The 21,328-nt window shown below is 40.7% G+C and overlaps 1 protein-coding gene across 4 annotated transcripts in view; it reads right to left on the bottom strand.

Annotated features, from left to right (window-relative positions):
* LOC141736277 (CDC42 small effector protein 2) overlaps positions 1 to 17,683 on the bottom strand; it is an 82,681-nt gene extending 64,998 nt beyond the window's left edge. The window contains exons 1-2 of one of the 4 annotated variants that reach the window (XM_074570220.1): positions 17,273 to 17,683; positions 16,353 to 16,408 (exon numbers count right to left, since the gene is read on the bottom strand). The gene's annotated coding sequence lies outside the window, so the exon portion shown is untranslated. Of the gene's footprint in view, positions 1 to 16,352; positions 16,409 to 16,539; positions 16,651 to 16,756; positions 16,965 to 17,272 lie in introns of those variants that run through there. The other 3 variants (XM_074570221.1, XM_074570223.1, XM_074570222.1) reach the window with 3 other exon arrangements.
* Positions 17,684 to 21,328: the final 3,645 nt, after the last annotated feature.

The raw sequence follows: 21,328 nt of genomic DNA on the forward strand, positions 1-21,328 counted from the left end.
TGTCTTCTCTTCTCCACCTTCCATTCACCAACACAGGGTGGGATTTTTTGATTAGTGGGATTTTCTGGGGTTGGTAGTTTTTTAATTTATTTTAAAATTACCTGATTGGGCTACCATTTCCTTCTCTCTCCTCCTCCTAACAGTCTCAAGGACAGATATTCCACATCACAACACCCCTTTCTCATTCTGCAATGAAACTTTTTCACAGGGTGGGAATATAAACGTCTGGGGATGCTCCAGATGCATAGCAGCAAGAAGCTAACCAGAGGAGGAACAGCAGGGCCAGCACAGGAGGCTGCAGCTCCTGCTCCCACTTTGGGATGCCACTTACACTTCCAGTTTCACACGTTAGTAATAAAACCACCTCCTTGTCACATACTTCTCCAGGGTAAATTCATGTGCAGACTCTTCCTTCCCCAGGCTCTCTGGCAGAAAGATTTTACAAGAGTGAAATCAGAGCGGAAAAAAACAGGTGTGTTCATGGAAAGGAAGGAACATGAAGGATAAGCCCAAACATGTCTGGTATCATCAGTCATGCTGAGAACACCTCAGAGTTGTCAAAGGAACATGGGGGAAGGGAGAGAGAAAGAAGAAAACAGAAAACATGATGTTAGACTTTTACCAGTACTTAAATGAAATTCAGCATACTTTCAGTGTTTTTAGGGTAAAACATCAAGTTTAACTGCTATTTGAATTACATAATTCATGAATGGTGCTCAGAAGCACAAAGAATAAGGTAAAATATAAAGATATTTATGAAGTAGTACCTGAGAAATGAAATAGATTTTTGCAGGCTTTGCTCTCAATGCAATGTGTTCCACAAGTTACACCTCTTTCTGAGGAAGCAGCATGTGTAAGATTTTTATGCACATTTCTTAAAGTACTGTACCTAACAGAATCCTTCCCCACAGTTCATTTGTATTTTTAGCAAAATCAAAAATTTGAAGTATAATATGAAACAGTAAAGGAAAACATTAAAGTAGAATTTAAAAGCTTCTAAAATGAAGTTGCTATACAGAGCTGAGCTCATAAGAAAAGAGCACTAGTTTCAGGGTTCAACTGTTCCGTCAGTACACGTGTAATCTACAAAAATTAACCCTACATAAATGTGCTGCAATTGTATCACTGACCAAAGTCAAATAGGAATAGATCTATCCTAGAATTTTGCTGGAGGCAAATTCAGCTGATTAAACAATGTAGATGAACAGCCACTGTGTTTTTAACACACCAAAGCACACATACTTGATGGGTATTAAAAAGTAAAGTCAAGCTGGATGGGTCCTTCAAAGCTGAGCAAACCAGGATAAGCAATAGCGTATGATACTAAATTGCAAGTTAAATTAGTAAAGACATGAAAAGTATCACACAAAGAACACCAAAGGAGTTTTGTCATCTTATTGAAGAATTAAGTGTTTAGAAGACTTACTTTGAACAAAGGAACAGGAATGAGAAATTCACATAAAGTAATTAGTGAATCTATTGAGAACGTATTTTGATAAGAAAGTTAGGGAAAGAAAGCTAGATAAAGCATATGTGGCTGCACGTACCATGAATACCGGAGTTTGTTGGGGCAATAAGACCATTTAATGCTGTCAAAAATAATCCATTAAATTAATTGAGTGTCACAAAGTACCTGGATCTCCTGTCAAAATTAGTCTGAATTAGGTATGCATAATAATCAATCTGTTTTTATTATGAGCACAAAGGACATTTGCATATCATAATCCTGCTGGACTTCTTATCAGGGGCTCATCGCCAGGGAGGCACTTGAAATGCTGCTTAGAATTCATGAGAGGAGCTATGAAATCAGATCCCATCTACTTAAGGTTAATATCCCTATCACGCTTTGATGGTTTTGGTACCACAAAGAATATTCATAGATCCGTCATCTATGTTTACCTCAACATTTAAAATGAAAAGTAAACTGACAGTATTGCCTACCTGAATTTCAAAACTTCATCTACCCTAGTCCTTTCTCTAAGCAGCACGTTATTCACTGAAGAGATACCCAATTCTAGAGAGCAAAGAAGGAGGGAAAAAAATGGCGTAACTACCTATTACAGCTCCTAGTGCAAATTATTTATAACAAAAAGCAATGTAACTTCATGTCAGCAGGAAGAAAAGAAAACAGCTACCAAGACAGACAGGAGTTTGTCCAACTCTTGCCCTTTGCGGAGCGCCACAGATATCAGAACAGCTGAGCTACTGCCATTTGTGAATGGATTCAAGGATTAGAGGCTACCTTGTTCACTGCAGTGTTGGAAGAAACCTTCATTGACTTGTGCACTTTTGGGTACTCTTTATTCTTTTCCTAATACATTTCTACATTGTTTAAAATACATAATTTGTGTGTGTGTGTGTATATATATGTATGGCATAGTTAAAGGAAGTAAACAAGGAGCATGAGCTCAAAAGCAGTTTTGAGCTCAAACTTAGTTTTGGCTGCTCCCTTTGCTAGGGTCAAACCTCAGTATTAGCAGGGGCTGGTGGAAAGGCCCTAAACCAGATCCCGACATTTTTGTGTGCAAGATTAGTTAGATAATCCTTCTCACTGATCAGCCTTCAGATCACTGACAATACCTGGTAGTTCAGGAAATAACTGTTTTGTACTAAGTGCCCAATAAAAATGTGTGACTTGGCAGTTAAGTCTCTAACTCTCACCTCTAAGCGTGAGGTTTAGCAAACAAGTTTGTTATTGAATTATTGTCCATGACATCTGCTACCAAGTTCAGCAGTTCTCAGTAAAAGGAAGGATGGATTACAAGTACTGCAGGCAATAACAGAAAGGAAACGCATTCCTTTCTGTCAGGAATAGAAGGTTCCCCTTAGGAGGACAGAAGGTGCCTCTGAGCAACAAGAGAAATGACTGCTCTAGAATCTGCTGTTGCAGTAGCAACAGATTATTTACCGGTGTTGAACCTGTATTCAAAAAATACCCCAACAAGCCAGAAAAACCCTGCATTCAGAGAGAATCTACTTGAAACAACAAATTTCACTCGTATATCAGAAATGGGCTTCAAAACAGACAGAAGCTATGAGGAAAACTGAAAACTCCAAACAATCCAGTTCACACTTGAAATGTTCATGTAAACCAAGGTAAAATTAGGAATAAATTAAATTTTATGCATCCCCTATGTTAGGTAGGGCAATGTTTTGTAGATTTTATTTTTAAAAAAACAAGTAACTCTTCCATGCTTGAGCTCCCTGGTGTTTTAACTTCCACACTACATTGCAAGACATTTGCTTGTTGACTTTCACTGGTGGCTTGTCATATTTCAGTCCTTCCTTGCTCACAAACTAGGGAACCAAGTCTTCTGTGGTTTTTTCAGACTGACATAAACCAGATTTTTAAAGTAAAATTAAGTGTATTTTAATCTTTACCCTTGTAGTTTTCAGAAAATTTATGGACTAGAACAAAGAGCTGAGGCAGATAAGAGCAGGTAAAACAGACTATAAATAAAGAAAAATGGTAAATCAAGAAAAGAATGCTGGGGAGGAAAAAAGGGAAGGGGGAAGCTTGTCTGGACAGCATTACATGTCCGAGACACAAAGCTTTGACTACCTTTTTTGTTAGGGTAGAAATCTGGGTGGTCAGAAATGACTTCACAACAGTGGATTGCTAAGAGGATCAGTATTGGAATTGGCTATAACTGCCTTCATGAAAATAACGTTTGATGATTGCATAGCCCTGACAGTGACACAAGGAAATTCTGTGGAAAGGATAAGATTTGACTCCTTCCTTTGGGTAAGCAGTCAGACAACAGCTTTTCCCTCTTTGTTTACCTTTAGTTACCTCAGAATAACAAACAGTAATGAAGTAAACTTTAATTGACAGAACTATAAGCTTGACAGACTATATAAAAAGAGTAGAGTCACTGAATGAAGACTGGAGAACTACAGGTCCTAAAGGTGGGACATCAAGATGAAGAAAAGCTGAAGGCTGTCAACATAGTGGCAGATGCACACAGGGAAAACACTTTGATGTCATAATGCTTAGGCTCCACATAAGCTATGTTCAGAATACCTGTAAGAAGAGTTCTGATGATTTTTCTTTCCCCTGGTAAAATAACCATATCGCGATACGCTGTTCCTCAGACAAAATAGCTGAGCAACCAGCTTATAACACATGACACTGCACTGGTTGCCTAACAAGTTCAATAAGAAAGCAAATAAAATCCTTAAAGCCAGCAAGGCAAATATGCATTTTTAGAGTAGATGTCAATTTTGTAACTTAATTGCCACTGAAAGCTGGCTCCCTCCTAGTTAAAGGCTCTGTGGACAATATCTGATATATAGGTAAGATATATAGAACCAACTAATTCAACTGTATTTAATCATGGACCTCGTCACTCAAATGCAATGCAACTGAAATCAAAGTAGAGAGAGATTCATATTAGCAAATTTTACTGAGAGAAAACTGAGACAATTCTGCACTATGAGGTGTTAGCACAGAGTACTAACACAATAGCATACATAACATCATGAAAACATGTAGAGACTGCAGTTCTGTATGTCACTTCAATATGTAACAATATTTATATAAATGAGGTAACAGCAGATATATCTATATTTATGACTTCTGAGCCAAATGCCTTCCTCTACCCCTCTCCCTAAAGAAAAATAGACTAAGTAGAAAATAAATTAATTACACTTTCCTAAACTGTTGCATTCGAAATCTAGGGCCATCCTGTAAGAGCATCAGGACAGAACAAGGAAAGCCATCCTTGTACACTAACGTTTTAAAAAGTCAGTCACAAATGAGATCCGGACCAGTAGTTGTAAGTCATCATGCCACAGCTATTTAGAGTCCCAGATGAATGAAGCCTGTAGACTAAACCCACATCCTAATGGACAATTTAATTCACAAAACCACTTCTACAAACAGTAGACTTCTGGCTTGAAAAGCTATTAAATGAACTGGCACAGAGTACCAGCCAGCAGAGTGGAAAGAACAGTTGTTTGCAGGTACTGCCAAGGCACACTACTGATCAAGCTGTAACCACTTTCTATGAAGGCAGGACAGCTTATTGCAGACTTGCCCACATCACTCATTCATTAAGAATGTCAGTTATAAATAGTAATTGTGTAAGTGTTAGCATTTGCATGAGAATTTAAAGCTTTATGCTTGTCTAAAGCCCTGTTTTCAGAGCTAACAATTCAGCATACCACCTATATTTCTAAATAATAATTAAATTACTGATTTAACCAGGTAAAAGAAATTGCCAATGTTGCAACATTGGCAGGCGATTTCATCATTATCCTGACATTATCTGCTCAGATGATTTCTCATTTTACTTAGTCCATCACAGCTTAAGTTGTATTAGCCTTTTTGAGAAGTTCTGTGTAAGACCTGTGTATGAAAACAAAGACAACAAAGTAAAAATCAATATGATAAATGACATACAGATTGCCTTATATAGGTGAAACTTATTTATTAGTACAGTGCTTCTGCTGAAGACATACATATACTTTTAGATGCCAAAGAAGTCTATTCTGATAGGGCAGCTACAAAAGTGTCATAAGCATTAACAGACTTGAGAAAATTGATGCTGTTATTACTAAATCTATCAAATTCAGAGAGAAAATCATTAGTGCAGCCCCATAACATTTTCTAAGTTGTTTCTAATTACACAGAACAGGTTGAAATATTATAAAGAGCTTGAAAACACTGTATATGTAAAGTGTAAGCTTCAAAAATGCATTTGTGTCTTGAGGAAAAGTATTTTCTAAGCTAAAGAGGCCATGAGTTTACAATAGATGAAGAGTTAAATAGCCTGCAAACATTCAGTCCTCTCCATTAAAAACCAAAAAAACCAACCAACCAAACAAAAAAAACCCAACAAAAAACAACAACAAAACACCCCAGACATTGAATTTTAGCAATTGCACCAGTTTATCCATACGGAAATCATCATCTAAACTTTATATTGGGTTTTGTTATCTTCATTAGAACATCTGACTTTTTCCATCCTTTCACCAGCTATTAAAAACAGAAATGGAAAAAATACTAAGGATAGTTTTGCACCTGCTAAATACTATAAAGATATGTAGTATACAGCACAGATTTACAATCATCCTTCCATTCCAGTCAAAGGCAAAGTCACATATACACAGAAAATTACAGAGAAGCAGTGGACCATATTTTATCATTTCATTATGAAGCTTATAACTGATACACCAATTCATTTAATAGAGCCATAATGAACGTGAACGGAGTTGTTAAATGTCAATGAGTTCAGAGCTGTGCATATTTGGAAGAAAAAGAGCCATAAAGTATGTAAAATTAAATGTAAGTTGAGGCACAAAGAATCATGAAAACTCATTTTAGTCTCAAAATTACACTCCTTTAGAGGACAATGTAGAGACAGAGTTTACGCTTAAATACGTCTGAAGGAAGAAGATTATCTCTATTCACTAACTTAAGCTAGAGGAGGGCTTGGGATAGTAGCCTACTTGAATTTATCTCTGAATACCTTTTCCTCACCTTAAACTTTGTTTTTGAGAGATCCTTAGAAGATAGAAACATTAAGACATTTCAATGTTTTACAGTGTTTACATTTACCTCCCTTGGCCTCCAGAAATCTCCCCAAGAAAAAAAGCAAATAATCCTCTTGGAAACTACTAGGAGTCAGACACATAGATGGCTGACCTCCAGGTCATGTTTACCTGTGCATTAAGCTTTCCTGTTCTAATGAAGTTCTTTGGCTCAGTAACATAGGTGTTTCTACTTCAATGACGAATGGACAGTGCTGTATGAGCACACTAAGAAGACTGAAAGATACCTGGGTCGGATGCTGCGAGTGCAGAAATTCAGCTATGTAAGGCGTGAAATCTTACATTTCATTCCAGTTGGATTTTTAGTATGGAGAAACTCAGTATGTATTACGTTTGAGAGGCTAGGCCTTTCACAAAGAGAAGGAAGAAGTATCTGTGTGTTAATACTTCTTTCTCAGATTATTTTACTACCGTAGAACCTAAATCTAATGGTGATCTCTTTCAGAGTATGTAAAGGCTTTCCTTTTTCATAAGGAAACAGCTGAAAGAGGCTAATACTGTCAGGAGTTTTGGTGGGAGGAAGGTGCATTTAATAGTATGCTTTTCAGAAGCAGGTACTGTGTTTTCATACCTGTCAACGTAGACTTGGTGAACATGACATGAATAACTTAACTGATTCATCATATAAAGGATGTAATTTACTTAAATTTTTGCTTCAAATGTGGTATGAATAATCCCTTAGCTGTCTGCTTTAAATCACACAGGTGACAATCAGCTTATGTGCTCCTACAAATCTTGTACATAACAGAAGCAGATAGGTTGAGGTAATCAACAGAACAAAAGACCCCACCCAGAACTACAACAGATCATTGTTTGAAGTCCTGTCGATTCTAAAGTTTTGTCTTAAAGAACAAGAGGGAGAAATATCCTGTTAGTGGACATTAAACATCTCCTCCTTCAACATGCAAAGAAAGAACATAGCAAGTTACTAGCTATACAGACAGCTCCACTGCCTACACAGTGCAGTTCAGCTTTCACAAAAACAGCCTTGAAAAACTGCAACTTGTTTTCCTAAGGCAAAGACTTTCAAAGTCATCACTTCCCACACTTAGCCTTTCAAAAGAAGGCCTGGCATTTTGAAGAAAAAATACCATACTAATAAGCATTATTACTATGACAGACTACATATAACAAGTGAATAGCTTTGTAAAAATAAAATACACCAAGTGATGTAAATGCACACAGGGATAGCTCAGACCTACAGCTGACTGTGTAAGTTCAGGACAGTCTGACTGTGTTCAGCCACATCAGGCTAATGACCTCGCTCTGCCGGTGGCACAGGCAGCTCTTGTGAGCCTCCCCTGACTCATCTGAACTCTGATGCAGAGACAGCATTTCAACTCCGCATCCCTCTTGGTGGTTTTGCTATAGAGCTTATCTATGCAATGAAAAAATGAAGAAGCTCATTTTCTCAGGCCATTTAACACAAAAGTCCTTATAACTTGGTCTGCATTCTGAAACAGTATCAATGCCTCTGTAATTTTCAGTACCGGCAGGTCAATGTTTTTAAACTAGTAAGTTATTGCAATTCATTAAAATTTGAGACAATCAATATAGTAATGGGGAAAATACATCATCCTTCATCCAAGTCTCACTTTTCTTTCCCAGTTTATTTAGACTACAGTAATAAAGAGCCAAGAAATGCCAGATTTAACTTCTGTCACACACATAAAGCAATAGCCAGCCTTCTTACAAATTCCTATTAATTTATAAGTTTATCTGTCATCAGCACTGACTGAGTAAGTGTAATTGTTAAGAATGTTTCAGCACTCAAGAACAGAACACAGTTCCTCTTAAGAATGTGTTGTCTGGGTTTTTTTAAACTAGCATTGACTACACTTCAAAACTAACTCTGTGTCTAAGGCAACAACTGCATGTACAAAAGTATCCAGACAGGCTTACCCAAAAACCTTAAGCATTCACAATGACTTGGCAGAAATCACCAAGACACAAGCTATCACTAGTAAGTGTCCTTGGTATGTAGCTCCAGTTGTAAAACACTAACTTCTAAGCCTATCCGTAAGTTCTTGGAGAGCCACCAAGTTTTGAAGTTTCTTTGCTAGATTACAAGATTCTTATATGCCATTTCCTGAACAAGATGACGACTCAATGATTACCCACATATCTGATTATTTCAGTGGATTAGTTTCAGAATCACAGAAAAAAAAAACTGATTAAAAGAACTCAAACTATTAGCAGTATTAGGTGAATCATATCACTTTGTTTTTAATTAAGTAAAGAACATATCTACATCAAAGAACAAGCAGTGCTAGTGGCACTGAGCATATGCAATACTAACAAATTCTGTTAATGCAGATTCTGACTTTAGGCCTCCTCCCACACACATACATTTCCATGGTGATTCTCAAAATTTGCTGCCTGGGATTTTGGAACAGTACAGTATTTGAAATGCCCTCAACATCTTTGAATAGATGCAAACACAAATTAAGTTACATTTAAAGACACAATAAGTCACATACAGCTTGATAAAGCTGTCTTCACAGAAGAACACTGACAAATATCTCATAATACGACCTCAAAAAGTAGAAACAAAGCAACAAAGCTTTCAGATTATGCTTTCTGTCCCTGAAAGAAAGGGAACTAAGTCCATGGATTCGAGAAAAGGAACAGCATACCTTCAGTATGTAAAGCATAATCTAGATTCACCCATTATTTCTGTCCACATTTGAATAGCTATTTATGGAAGTGTCACTTTCAGAACAACATATTTGCTTTAAAGGAACTCTTAATTTATATACTATTTCACTGAAATGCAGACTTGTTTGAACTATAACAGGTCTATGCCTGTTGCGAGTTTCCCACAAGTGGAATCACTCTTGATGCAGTTTCCTTTTATTTACTATAATTTTCAACAGAAAAAAAAAAATTAAAAGTCATCTTAAGAAATGAGGATCGTATTACTGTGACTACATATATATCCTGACAACATAGAGGCCACAGGACTGGGAGCAAAGGCGACAATTCTTGGTTCTTTGTGCCCCAACCAAACAATAGGTTAAACAAAACAAATCCACCACAATGTCTGGTGTCTGTATGTCCTGTATATACAGTGATAATGTCTCATACTTTTCTTTGTAAGCACCTTGGGATACAACTAATGCAATTATGATTCTAATGAAGAAATACCAGAGACAAGACTTCACCATAACTGCTTGCTGCAGGTAATGACGAATATTACCCTTGCAAATGCATTCTTGCAGAGACACAGTTGATTTTCTTTACTGACACAATTGTAGTGGATTTAGGATCTCAATGAAAGGTTCACCACTAACTTCATCATAGCCAGGCTTTAACCTGAAATACTTAAAACTGATAGGTGTCCCTCATCACCTCTACCGACTTCCCAGGAAAGGCCTGCAGTAGGTGGGAGCACCACCTAACAATCATGCATGGGTGAAGAAGAGTGCAGTGACAGCACAGGGATTTACAGACTCTTCTTTAGAGCCCTCATAGGAAACTTGGCAATGGTGGATCCTGGGTCCATATGGAAAACCTGCGTTAGAGTGAATCACATGTTTCACAACAGAGTGGGTGTATTGACATACTGGCCCTTCGAATTCACCTCAATACAGTCTTAAGTCCAACTAACATTTTTCAAAAGCATCACAAGGCATTACCCATTACAAGACAGTTAGCAGAAAACAAGTTACAATTGTGTCAAACAACATAGTTGGACACACCTAGATTTCGCCTTTCAAAATAAGTCACTATTTCAACACTGAAACAAAAAGACATGATTACACAGCAACCCCTGGCTGTACCAGTGACATGATCAGTAACATGCTCCCACTGTGAACAGATCACCTAAACATTTGTGTAAGATGAATTTTTGATGGGGGGGGGGTGGGGGGGGGGGGCAGGGAGGGGCAGGTGGGGAAGAAGGAAATAAAATAAAGGAATGCACCAGAGCTATTGACTTAGTCTTCCATTATCTCCACAAATTATTTCCCCCACATGCTTGAGGACAATTAAAAAAAAAATAAAAATCTGATGAGCAACGAGTGACAACTGCATGAAATACCAAAACTGAAGCAATTATTTGATGACCACTCCCTCCTCAGTCCCCTTAAAAATTAGTGGGGAACTTAAGCCAGGTATTTCTAAACCTTTCTTTCAGTGCACTGTAGATTGACTTCCTGGCTATGTCACCACCAAATGAAAAACAGGCAAACTCCTGCTTCTGAAATACTTAGAGACACTTTTGGCTGGAGAAAACAGTTTATATTGTATCTCAAAACTGTTTATACTGTTCAGGTGAACCGGACTACTTTTAAGTTTAAGCTACTTTCTTACACCAATTTTAATTTTTTTGTTATCTCAAGGCAGAACCAACCTTATAAAACTCAACTTATTAGGAAAGGTCTTCAGAATGGAAAATCAGGGCAAGAAACCATTCATTTGAAGGGTTAAGAGGGGAAAGAGGCAGTTGAGCTCAAATGAAAAATTGTCCTTAGGAAGTTTTAAAGGAGTAGGTGGAATTCCTTTAACAACTGGCGTTTGATGAGAACAGCTGCATCACATGGGGCCAATTGAAAGAGATGTTATCCGTCAGCACAAGAGTTATTGAACATGAGCCTTAAGATAAAAGCAACCAATATATGTAACAAAGAGCTTTCTGCATGTAATATTTCAATACTTACTAGTATGACTGTTTTGATGAGAAAGCCAAGCGCAATTTATGAAAGTCCTATTTTTGCACAAGATTTAAACAATCTCCAAATTCAGTGGGTGAGCACAAGAAAGATCACGAATGATCCCCTTCCAAAAAGGAAGTGAGGGAAAAGTATATCAAGCCCATACAAAGATAAACCTATACTTTATGACAGAAAAGGCACTAAGTTTAAGACAGAAATCACCAACTTCATTCAAAAGACAGACACACTCATTTTTTTCTATCAGGACAATTGGGATTCTGACTGGGAAGGCTTTGGTAACAACACACTTTCTATTCTGTGGAAAGGAAATTCTCCTAAGAAAAAATTTCTGAACTCTGTGTAATAACTGATAAAGTTCAAGGCATGTGCAGTCAGAAAAAAACATGTTGAATTGTACAACAATTTGTAAAAAAAGGACAAGACCCCAAAATACCCAGCAAACAATGATGCAGTGTGTAATAGTTACTTCGTTCATACATTGCTTTGCCCTTGTACTGTGATTTATATACCAATAAAACAAACAGTTCTCTGTTTTAGCCTAAATGGTTAAAGATACCTACAATATTTCACCCCTGCTTGCCTTAAGTGCAATTCTAAGTACTACAACTGTTCGCTGTGAAAAATGATTTGATCAGAGCGGTCATCACCATTAGAAGCCCCTTATCTCCCAGCATTAGAAGCCCCATATCGTTCAGATGAAATCTTCTCTTTTATATGCTAAAGATGAATTGCAATTTCTCCTCCAGCACCTCTTCTCCAACGTAGAGGCAATGGTTTATACAGTGCAAACAAACCTTGTCATGGACCATGACACTTTTGCTACAATTTATGTAGGATGGGGAGAGGATTCAAACTCTGTGCAGTGAAGGACTGAGCTGACAGTTTTCTAATAACCACAGTATCAGATCAAGTGCTTAGGTATCTGCAACCCGATAGACCTTTGACATTACCAGATATTGGCCTATTTTGTGATCCATATGTTCAATATCAGCCAAATAAGCAAGACGTCCATTGAACACAACCCACCGAGATATATTTCAGTAGTTTGTTTAATATACCTTAACCATAACTTTAAAGCAAGCTGAAAAGCAGTTCCTAGCTCTTCAGGCAGTGCAACTGTCAGCAGCTTGCCTTCTCCGATGTACCACTCTGATGCACTACTGCACATGCAGAGAGAAGGTATCAGTTCTCCCTCTGACTTCTCATGACCAATATTACCGATCTGATTGGACAGAAAGCAAACTAAATCAGAGCAGGAAGTTAAACAGTATAGCCACGTTTCCAGAAAGAAGCCTGCAAAAACCTGCTGATGATCACATCGACACCTTATGCCTCCCTCCTTACCCTTCTCTCCTAAACCCTTCCATTAATGTGACAAAGATGGAAGAGTGCTCTGAAGTAGATCTGCTCTCCCTTAACTGTGCCTTCATGAGAGCTCTTCATCCTCTCAGAGTTGAACAGGAGTGATCAAGGGAAACTTCTGTTCTTCTTGGGACAACAATTACCTTTGGATTAATAGTTTCTTCTCGCACATCCACTTCAAACTGCACATAAAACACTGAACTAGAAAGAGACCACACGGGTCCTCAGGCAGACTTAACCAGCTATGTAACAAGCACTGAGAACAGACCCTCTTGTAGGACACTCACCAGCCTAACTTTCCTACATTCTCTTTGTTAGTAATAGCCAGTTTTCTCACTGCTAAACTTCCTCTTTGATCTGCTCTTTATGTGAAGCCCCTGCTTCAACATTTTCAGTGCAGCTGTTTCATTGTTCTCTTACCCACTTTCATTTGTTTCAGGTTGCTTGTTCCTTGAATTTGTCATCATTTCTTGACATCATCACTAGTCATGCAATAAAACTAGAGACAAGTATCCTGAAACCTTAAGTGACTGTGAATACTCAAAAGCCTCTCTTCAGATTTACTGATGTTTTTTAAACAAAAAGGAATCCAATCCACCCATCTCAGGATATGCATTCTTCAGAGAAGCATTCCTCCTCCCCTTCCCCCCTTTATTTTTCTCCTAGGCTTGGCTACAGGAAGGAACACCATGTCCCTCGTTTTCCCATCTCCATCTAGTCTATTCAAAAATTTGTTCTTGAAAAAAAAAAAATCATTTAGTTACACAGTCATCGTCATGTACACTTACTTTTAATGCAACAGTAAGCTACAATATTAAAAAAAAAAAAACAACAACAAAACCCTCCTTCATGTTAACTCCACTAAATATTCTTTAAGCATTGATAAAATTGCATTAGAAGACAGGCATATATGTACCAGCTACATTTGTGGAATAAACAGCAGCCAATTCCCAATAATTCTTCGGCATATATAAGAAAGCATTTCTCTGACTTTTAAGGTACCAAAACAGTGACTTAACACTTTTACACCACCCTCAGTTCTGTTAAAACTCAATTATTTGCTTTACAGGCCAATATTAAGATTAGGAGACACAAGAAGACTAGTGTTAAACAGGTACGTCAGCAACTAGCAGGCACATTTTACTGAATACGACACAGCAAGGTACAACAAGGCTCTACAAAAGGCCACACTAGTCTTCACCCATTTTCTCTATCTGAGCACACAGAGAGGTGTACAGTAAGAAGGAGATACCCAGAGGTAAGGTGGTGACTAAAGATAACTGGGTCATTCAGATGCATGTTTATGTAAGGCAACAGTCTTTAATATTAGCTAAAACCATATCTAGTAAAAACATGTGTTGCAGTAATGAGTTTGATGATAAATTGCTATTCAGTTCCTGGACTCAGGTTGCCAAGTATAATCAAGAGCTGCAACTAAGTTGCTGAAAGCTACTTTGAATAGTCAAAGTATTACTCAAAAGTAAGTGAAAGTTACTCATATTTTAATTCTATACAAGTACTTGGTGACACTGACCAGAACCCAGTGGGTTTCTGCACACAGAGCTAACATGAATCATGATGGACTTTGCAAAACAGACTGGCAAGAGATTTCCTTTAGCAGTATGGTATACTAAGCTTACACATAATTTGCCACTCCACAGCAAGCTAAATTCACCAAAAATGAAACAAAAAGAGACCTGCAAGCATCTTCCAGGAATTATTTTAACTTTTTTTTTTTAAAATTAGTGAGTAATTTAATTCCACTTTATGCTTCATTCCTAAAGGTTGGTCTATAAATCACATTAAGGAAAGCAAATCTCAACACTATTCTTAATGGTTTGAAAAAAAAATCCTTGAACTCCAAGAAACTGCCACTTCAGTCATATACCACAGAACGAAATATGTTTCTGTTGTAATTCATATGTCAATAGTGTAAAAAACTCCATGTTTTTCTAATGTAAATTAGAAACAAATCTCTAAATTGTAATTCTAGTAAGAAATCCTAACTGAAGAGATAAAAAAAAGAAACCCTTTCACACTCCACCTTTGAGGGTCAAAATGTCAGGCACAAATATCTAAAGGGTTCTTGCAAGCTTGATCTGAAATGTCTGCTCAGGTTACCAGGTGTTACACAGATGCCTCCCTAGTGGACAATGAATTACAGCAGCAACTGCTGATTAACGTTATTTCACCACCAGAAAACATTACTCCTTCTAGAAATGTAAGAAAGCGTCGATTACACTTCTTGCTGCTGAAAAACATGAAATGAGTCATTTAACACTTCTTGTTCACTGTAAGGCCTCCATAGGACATCGAGTTGATTTCTCAATACTACTCTAGGGTTAATGTTTTATCACTGAAATGAAAGCCAGGTAAAAAAAAGTCAGAGTAAAACATTTAGAAAGCCACTTGGAACACACTCAATTTCTCTTCTCCCCTTCCTGTTTCTAAACCAACTCAACTTATTTTTTGGACAGCAGAAACTATGATGGGATGTTCAAAACATTTCTAACTGTCTTTGCCCTATTGTGACAAGCCACTATGTCCACAAGGCTTCCCACAGACCACCACGCTGCAAGCCACCACAGAACTTGCGACACCCTCATAAGGTCAGAATTACTAGCAAGCTTCAAAACAATTTATTTGGTCTGGTGATATGACCAGCATGTGTAAATTGTCAATTATTTTTCAGTGAAACAGCCTTTAAATCAAATATAACATATGACACAGCTGTAACATTTATGGGCAAGCTACACCTAACAGCAGTTTCAGAGTTCTTCACTCCTCTGGTGTACAAATGCATTATAACCTTTTACAGACTGTATACCATAATTTCTGTTCCATAAAACTTTGGTCAAAGTATACAGAAACTTCACCATGAAGTTTCTTGAATATAGAATAACTGTTTGTGTACTGTGGAAAGGATACCAGCCTTTCCTCAAAGCAGAAAGCATATAGAAAGTATTACCCATTAGCTAAATATTTTAGATATCCAGACAGCTGTACCCAGATTGTAGTTTCTCACCCACACTAATGTGAGAAATTAAATTTAAGAGAGCAACTATTGACACACAATCAAATTTATGTACATACTAAAATGTATACAGTGAATTATGTCCTTACTTATTTGAGCTGCTACTTAGTTCATTAGTGGTTGCAATCATTTGCTCAATCTCTTTCTACAATTTCATCTATAACCGTCCCTTTCACCCTTCAAAAAGATTTTTACAATTGAAATTAAGTATTTTATTGCATCTTTCAAAATTGCATCTATATTTTAACAATGTAAAAAACAACTTTCAGAAACATATCTGTACCTTCACTGTGCTCCTATTAATCAAATTACGTAAGCAAATGAATTGACTTAACATTCCTTGTGAGTGAGGAAAAAGCACTATCTTATCTCAATTACTTCAGATAAACATAAGGAAACATACTAGTATTACTACACTTACACATGTTTCCTATACCTTGATTTAAGCTTAAAACGTGCCTGTTAACCCTTAACGATTAAATAAAGCCCATCATCAAAAAAATACCTAAGAAGAGAGCTCAGTGCAACCCCTGTCCCCAGGCTTTACAGATTTTCTTTACTTTTCTAGTTTTAACCAGTTATCACAGTTCACCAGGGATATATTTGCGATGGGCATGGGAAAAGTCTGCTTAGGGTTAAATTACTTCTTAAGTTTTTGTCTCACAAAAGTGAAATAATTACTCCACTCATCCATCCAAGTTCAAAAACAAAATCAGAAGACTTACAGTTTAATGCATATCCAAGTTCAGAGTTCAGTCACAGGTCCTTATGTTCTGCTGGCCTATGAAAGTAAGATTCAGAATTTCGTTAAAAGCGCAAGGTTACATGCACTGAATAACCGCCTGAAAACCAAACGCTTAACCCAGAAAACAAGTGCCACATTTCAAATAACTGCATTAAATGCGACTTCACCTCTCTGGATGCACAGCAAAGTCACAGCTGCTATACCCCAGCACCCCCCCGCGCCCCCGAGCGGCCTACTGCCCCTCAGGCCGCTCTGCGGGGCTCCCCGCGGCGGTCGGGGACGCGGGTGGCGGCGGCCGGGGGCAGGCAGCCGCCGCGGCACGCCCGGCTGGCCGCCACGCCCGAGCCTGCCGCAGGCCGAGCCCGGGCCCCGCTGCCCACCCACCTGCGCACAGCGGCACCTGCCCTCCCGCCACACTCTCTGCCAAGGAGGAGCGGGAGGGGGGGGGAATAATAATAACCCCTCTTCATCTCTTTTTTATCGCCCACCAGAAAATCTGTTGCTCGCTCCTTTTTGTCTGAGCGTCAGGCGGGATCACCGCGGAGCATCAACCGCCGCGCCTGCGGCACTGTCCGCTCCCCGCTCCCGTGGCGGCGGGGCCGGAGCCTCCCCCGACAATGCCCCGCCCGGCCCAGACCCGGCCCCCGCCGCCTCCGGGCACCTCGCTCGCCGGTGCCCGGCGCCGGGGTTGGCGGTGAGGTTACACCGGCTGTGGCGAACAGGCAGCCCCCCCATCCGCTTCCCGCCTCCGCCGGCAGCAGCCCGAGCCCCTGCGCCCCCCCGGGGAAGGGAGCGGCCGCGGCGCAGCCCGGCCCGCCGGCAGGTACCTGCCCCGCTGGCGCGCCGGGGAAGAGCGGCGGCGATAGCAGAGACCCCCACACCCCTGTCCCCGCCACTCACCGCTGCCCACGGCGGCGCCCGCTCCTTTGTCTGCCCGCCGCGCCCCGGCACCGCCGTCCCCCGCTGCCAGGCGCCCCGCGCCCCCTCCCCGCCGCGCCGGGGGCGGAGGAGGACGCAGACGAGATCCGCGGATGACGCCGCTACCGGCCGGCCGTATCAAGCAGCGGGCGGGCGCGACGCAGGCCCCCCTCCCGCGCTGCACGGCAGGGTCCGAGGCGAGGTCGGGGGGGGGGGGGGTGTGAAGATGGCGACCTCGGCGGCGCCGGGAGGGAATCCCCAGGCCGGCCCGCTCCGCTCCGCCGGCTTGGGCTGGGCGCGGCGGGGAGGGGAGGGGACAAAGGAGGCCGGGCGGCGGCGAGGACGGCTGCCGCTGCCCGTCAGCCCTGCCGTTGTACCGCCCGCTCCTCCTCCGCCGCCAGGCGCCGCAGCGCCCCCTGCCCGCTCCTCGCCCACCGCCGGCGCGGGCCCTGTGGTCCACGGGATGGGCTCCCCCTGTCCGGGGCCGGGCGAAGCCAGCGCCCCAGAGTCCTCCGAAGCCTCCAGAGCCCCTCCTGAGCTCCTCAGATGTTTTTCCTGGGGCGGCTAGCACAAATGGCTGACCGATCGTTAGCCATCTGTCCAAAATTTTGTGCTGGCATTGCAGAGGCCTTGAAGAGCTGCAGAAACCAGGTCACGCAAGCTGGTGAGGTTGGGGCCAGGCCTGTAGGAAAAGAGAAGGGCCTCTGGTTTCTGACCCCCAGCTGTTGACAGCAGCAAACCCTGTCTGCATGTTGGTAAACTTCCCCATCCGTCATCCCCCCTGGCAGGCACTTCAGTCCCTGACAGCAATACGAACCTGACCTTGCCGAGAGGTGAAGGCTCGTCACAGGTGCTCCACAGCTGTAACTGATTTACTGATTCAAAGTAGGTATGGCGTCACTGCGACTCTTGAAGAGAGCTCTCTCCACTCCATTCCACTGGACCATATATTGTCTTTCGAAAAGAAAAAAAGGAGGAAACAAAAAAAGCTAAAGGTGGCAAGCATGACTCAAATATGAAACATGACAAATGTGCAAGATCAGGTGTTCCTTGCTGGGTGGCAAAATATGGTGGCAGCTCTACCCAGTGACACCTCAGGGCTGTTGAGCTGCAGTTCTCCACATACAGACCTGCTGCCATCCTCCTGCATCCCACCTGTGCGCTGCTTGTCCTGGTTTTGCAGATCATCCATGGTTCAGCGGCATGGGTTAAAACGGAAAACGTGGCAGTGCTAACGAGTTGCCAGTAAGCTGAATTTGGACAGTATCACAGGGAAAGAGACTGGAGAGACCAATTGTAGAGTGGGAAGTTTCCTGGTCTATACCTAAGTCCACAAATTGTTATAGAACAGTCTGAAAAGCATATCAAGCACATAAAAAATAATTCAAAAACTCCTGATCTCTGTTTTTAGTCTGTATGAATCCCTGACATTTACGATTCCTAACAATATAGATTTCTTGTGGTTAATAAGACCTGCACCAACTGACAATAAGGTTGGTTTTTATTATTTTTCCAGACTCTTTTTTTAAGATTTTGGACATTATTCTAAGAGGTCTTAACTTGTGTCCACTGAGGTACCAGATGTAGTTGTGTCTAATTTGCCTTCAGAAGGTGATGGTGTGAGGGGTGTCTGCATTGGGCATATCCAGCCACTGATCTCCCCTTGCACAGACAGGGGCACTGAAAACCAGTCCCAGCCCAGCACCCTGCTGGTGGTGTTTCAGCTGCGCACGTTTAGATGATGAACACCCTTATCTGATGCCTGGAAAGAACAGCTGCGATGGTTGCTTCCATTCCGCTTAAGCTTCTCATTACTGTTAATGGACTTCACAAGAATACTGTGATGTAGAGAAAGTATTATTATCCCCACTTTCGAGATGAAAAATTGCAGCATAAAAAGGCAGTATAGCTTGCCTCAGGTCATACATATAGTGTGTGGTAAAACCAGAAACAATCCAGGGTTTGGGTGCAGATCCAGTCAGTCTAACCACAAGTTCATTTTCTTTCTCAAGCTCTGTTTCTCAGGGCTCCACTCCTGAAAAATTCTTTGGAGAAGGAGCAAAGCAATATTGAAGCATACACACTAACAGAAATTCTGTTGAGTTCATGCAAAAAAAGTTGTAGTTAAATGGAAATGTTGCAAGTAGGCATATTTACACACAAAACTTCTGCAGAAACATTATCCTGTTTTGCTAAGTGTACAAACCAAGGGGAACACCACGCAACGTATCGCTTCAATATTGTGCATTTGAGACATGTGATGTAAGTAAGAACTTCTGGCTTTTATTTACCAAATTTCATGCAGGAGCTGGTGAAACTCAGGAACATCACAGGAATCTCAAGCCAAAGCTACTAGCACGTTAATGATTCCCATGAAGGACTTCAGGAGTACCACTGTATTCTAAAGAGTTGTGGCATTTTCATCAGACCTTGGGGTAACATATGGTTTGAACTGCTCCCCACAGCAATTCCTCTCAAAGAATGTGTCACATGCATGCATTTACAGTGTTAGATGGTTCTGGTACATCTTCAGAGTTTCGGGCATCTCCCCTGCCACGTGTCTCAACAGACACTAGAGTGCCCAAAGGCACATTGTGTAGCCCAGTAGCATAAATCTGTAAAAAGCCAACCTCTCAAAACCAAGTCCAGCAGACGGTCAGGAGATTCATCTACATTGTGAAAGCACATGCCAAATACTTGTCAGAAGACAGTCATGGGCCACGCTGCTTCTGGCAGCAATGGTATGTATTCAGCTACCATAGTTACTAACAAAGTACTAAGCATGTTGTGTGTGAGAACAAACTGTGTATAGAGCCAGCCATGTTTGCAAATAAACTCAACTAAGCCTTCAATGGGTTGGGCAAAAGTGCTCTGACCAACAGTTTGTACTCTGCCTCATTACAGTTAGTTCCTCAAAAGCTCAGTCGTGCTGTGTTCACCACTTTCCAGTATGTCTGACTAAATACTGACCATTCTCCTGATTTCTTTCCCCAGTGACAGTCTTGCCCATATTACTGACTACTTTTACTAATTACCTCTTCCATATTTCAAAAACTTTTCCCTCTCCTGCTGTCCTCAGGCCCTCATGCCGAAGCATGAAAAAATGGTCAGGCAGAAATAACTCAATATTTATATGAACCTTTGATGATAAATGACATTCTTCCCACCATGTGGGCCAGAGTGCTTGCTAGCTAGCATACCAAACGCAACAAATGGAAATCCATCTTTGCTGTCTTTTATGGTGTCTGTGAAAAAAAAAAGATTGCTTTTTAAAAGGGAAAAATTAATTTATAAGTCCAAATTTAACAATGTGTTGTTCCCTTTTTTAAATGAACAATAAAGTGAACATGTTAGCTGTGGCTAAATAGCAGCTTGTGGGTATAACACTCATAAACACCATGGGATTCCTTTGTTTCTAGTGTAGTCATATACACACCAGTGAAGGCGTGGACAAGCAATTACAAGTGGTTAAGGTAGCTATTCGCTGAGCTGTGGTAGCTGACCGTACCTGCATTCCTTACCTGTGGCAACTGTGTACCTTCATGATGGCAGCCTAGGCAAATGTGTTTTGTTCTACAGTCGCCACAGGCAAGGAAACAGGAGTACAGTCCATTAATGTGGCTCAGCTAACAAGAGGCAACGTGTTACGCTCTGCTCTTTCAGTCAGTTGCAAGGGTCTTCTCATGACCAATGCTGAACGTAAGTTCAGTCATAACCACCTGCTTTAAGAGGAGCTCAGCCAGATGAGTGGAAGCGGAGAAGAAAAGCAAGCTTCTTACTTCTCTTCTGCTAAAAGAGAAAGCTACTGGGGATTTTCACCTTCCAGTGTTTTCTCTAGATGATTATTCCCTGTGAACGAGTCTGGGTAAAGGAAAAACTTGCTTTTTCTAGAAGAAGCAGAAGTTTCATCTGGAAGTCCCAGCAAACTCTCTGAATCTGCATGTGTTTTGCATATAAGCCCTTCTACATGGTCCATGTGGAGGCGGATGCACTATGCTTGCTCACTTGTGGCTTTGTAGCTACCATATGGCTTTTTCT

The sequence above is a fragment of the Larus michahellis genome, chromosome Z, assembly GCF_964199755.1.
Source record: "Larus michahellis chromosome Z, bLarMic1.1, whole genome shotgun sequence".
In the NCBI taxonomy this organism is placed as follows: Eukaryota; Metazoa; Chordata; class Aves; order Charadriiformes; family Laridae; genus Larus; species Larus michahellis.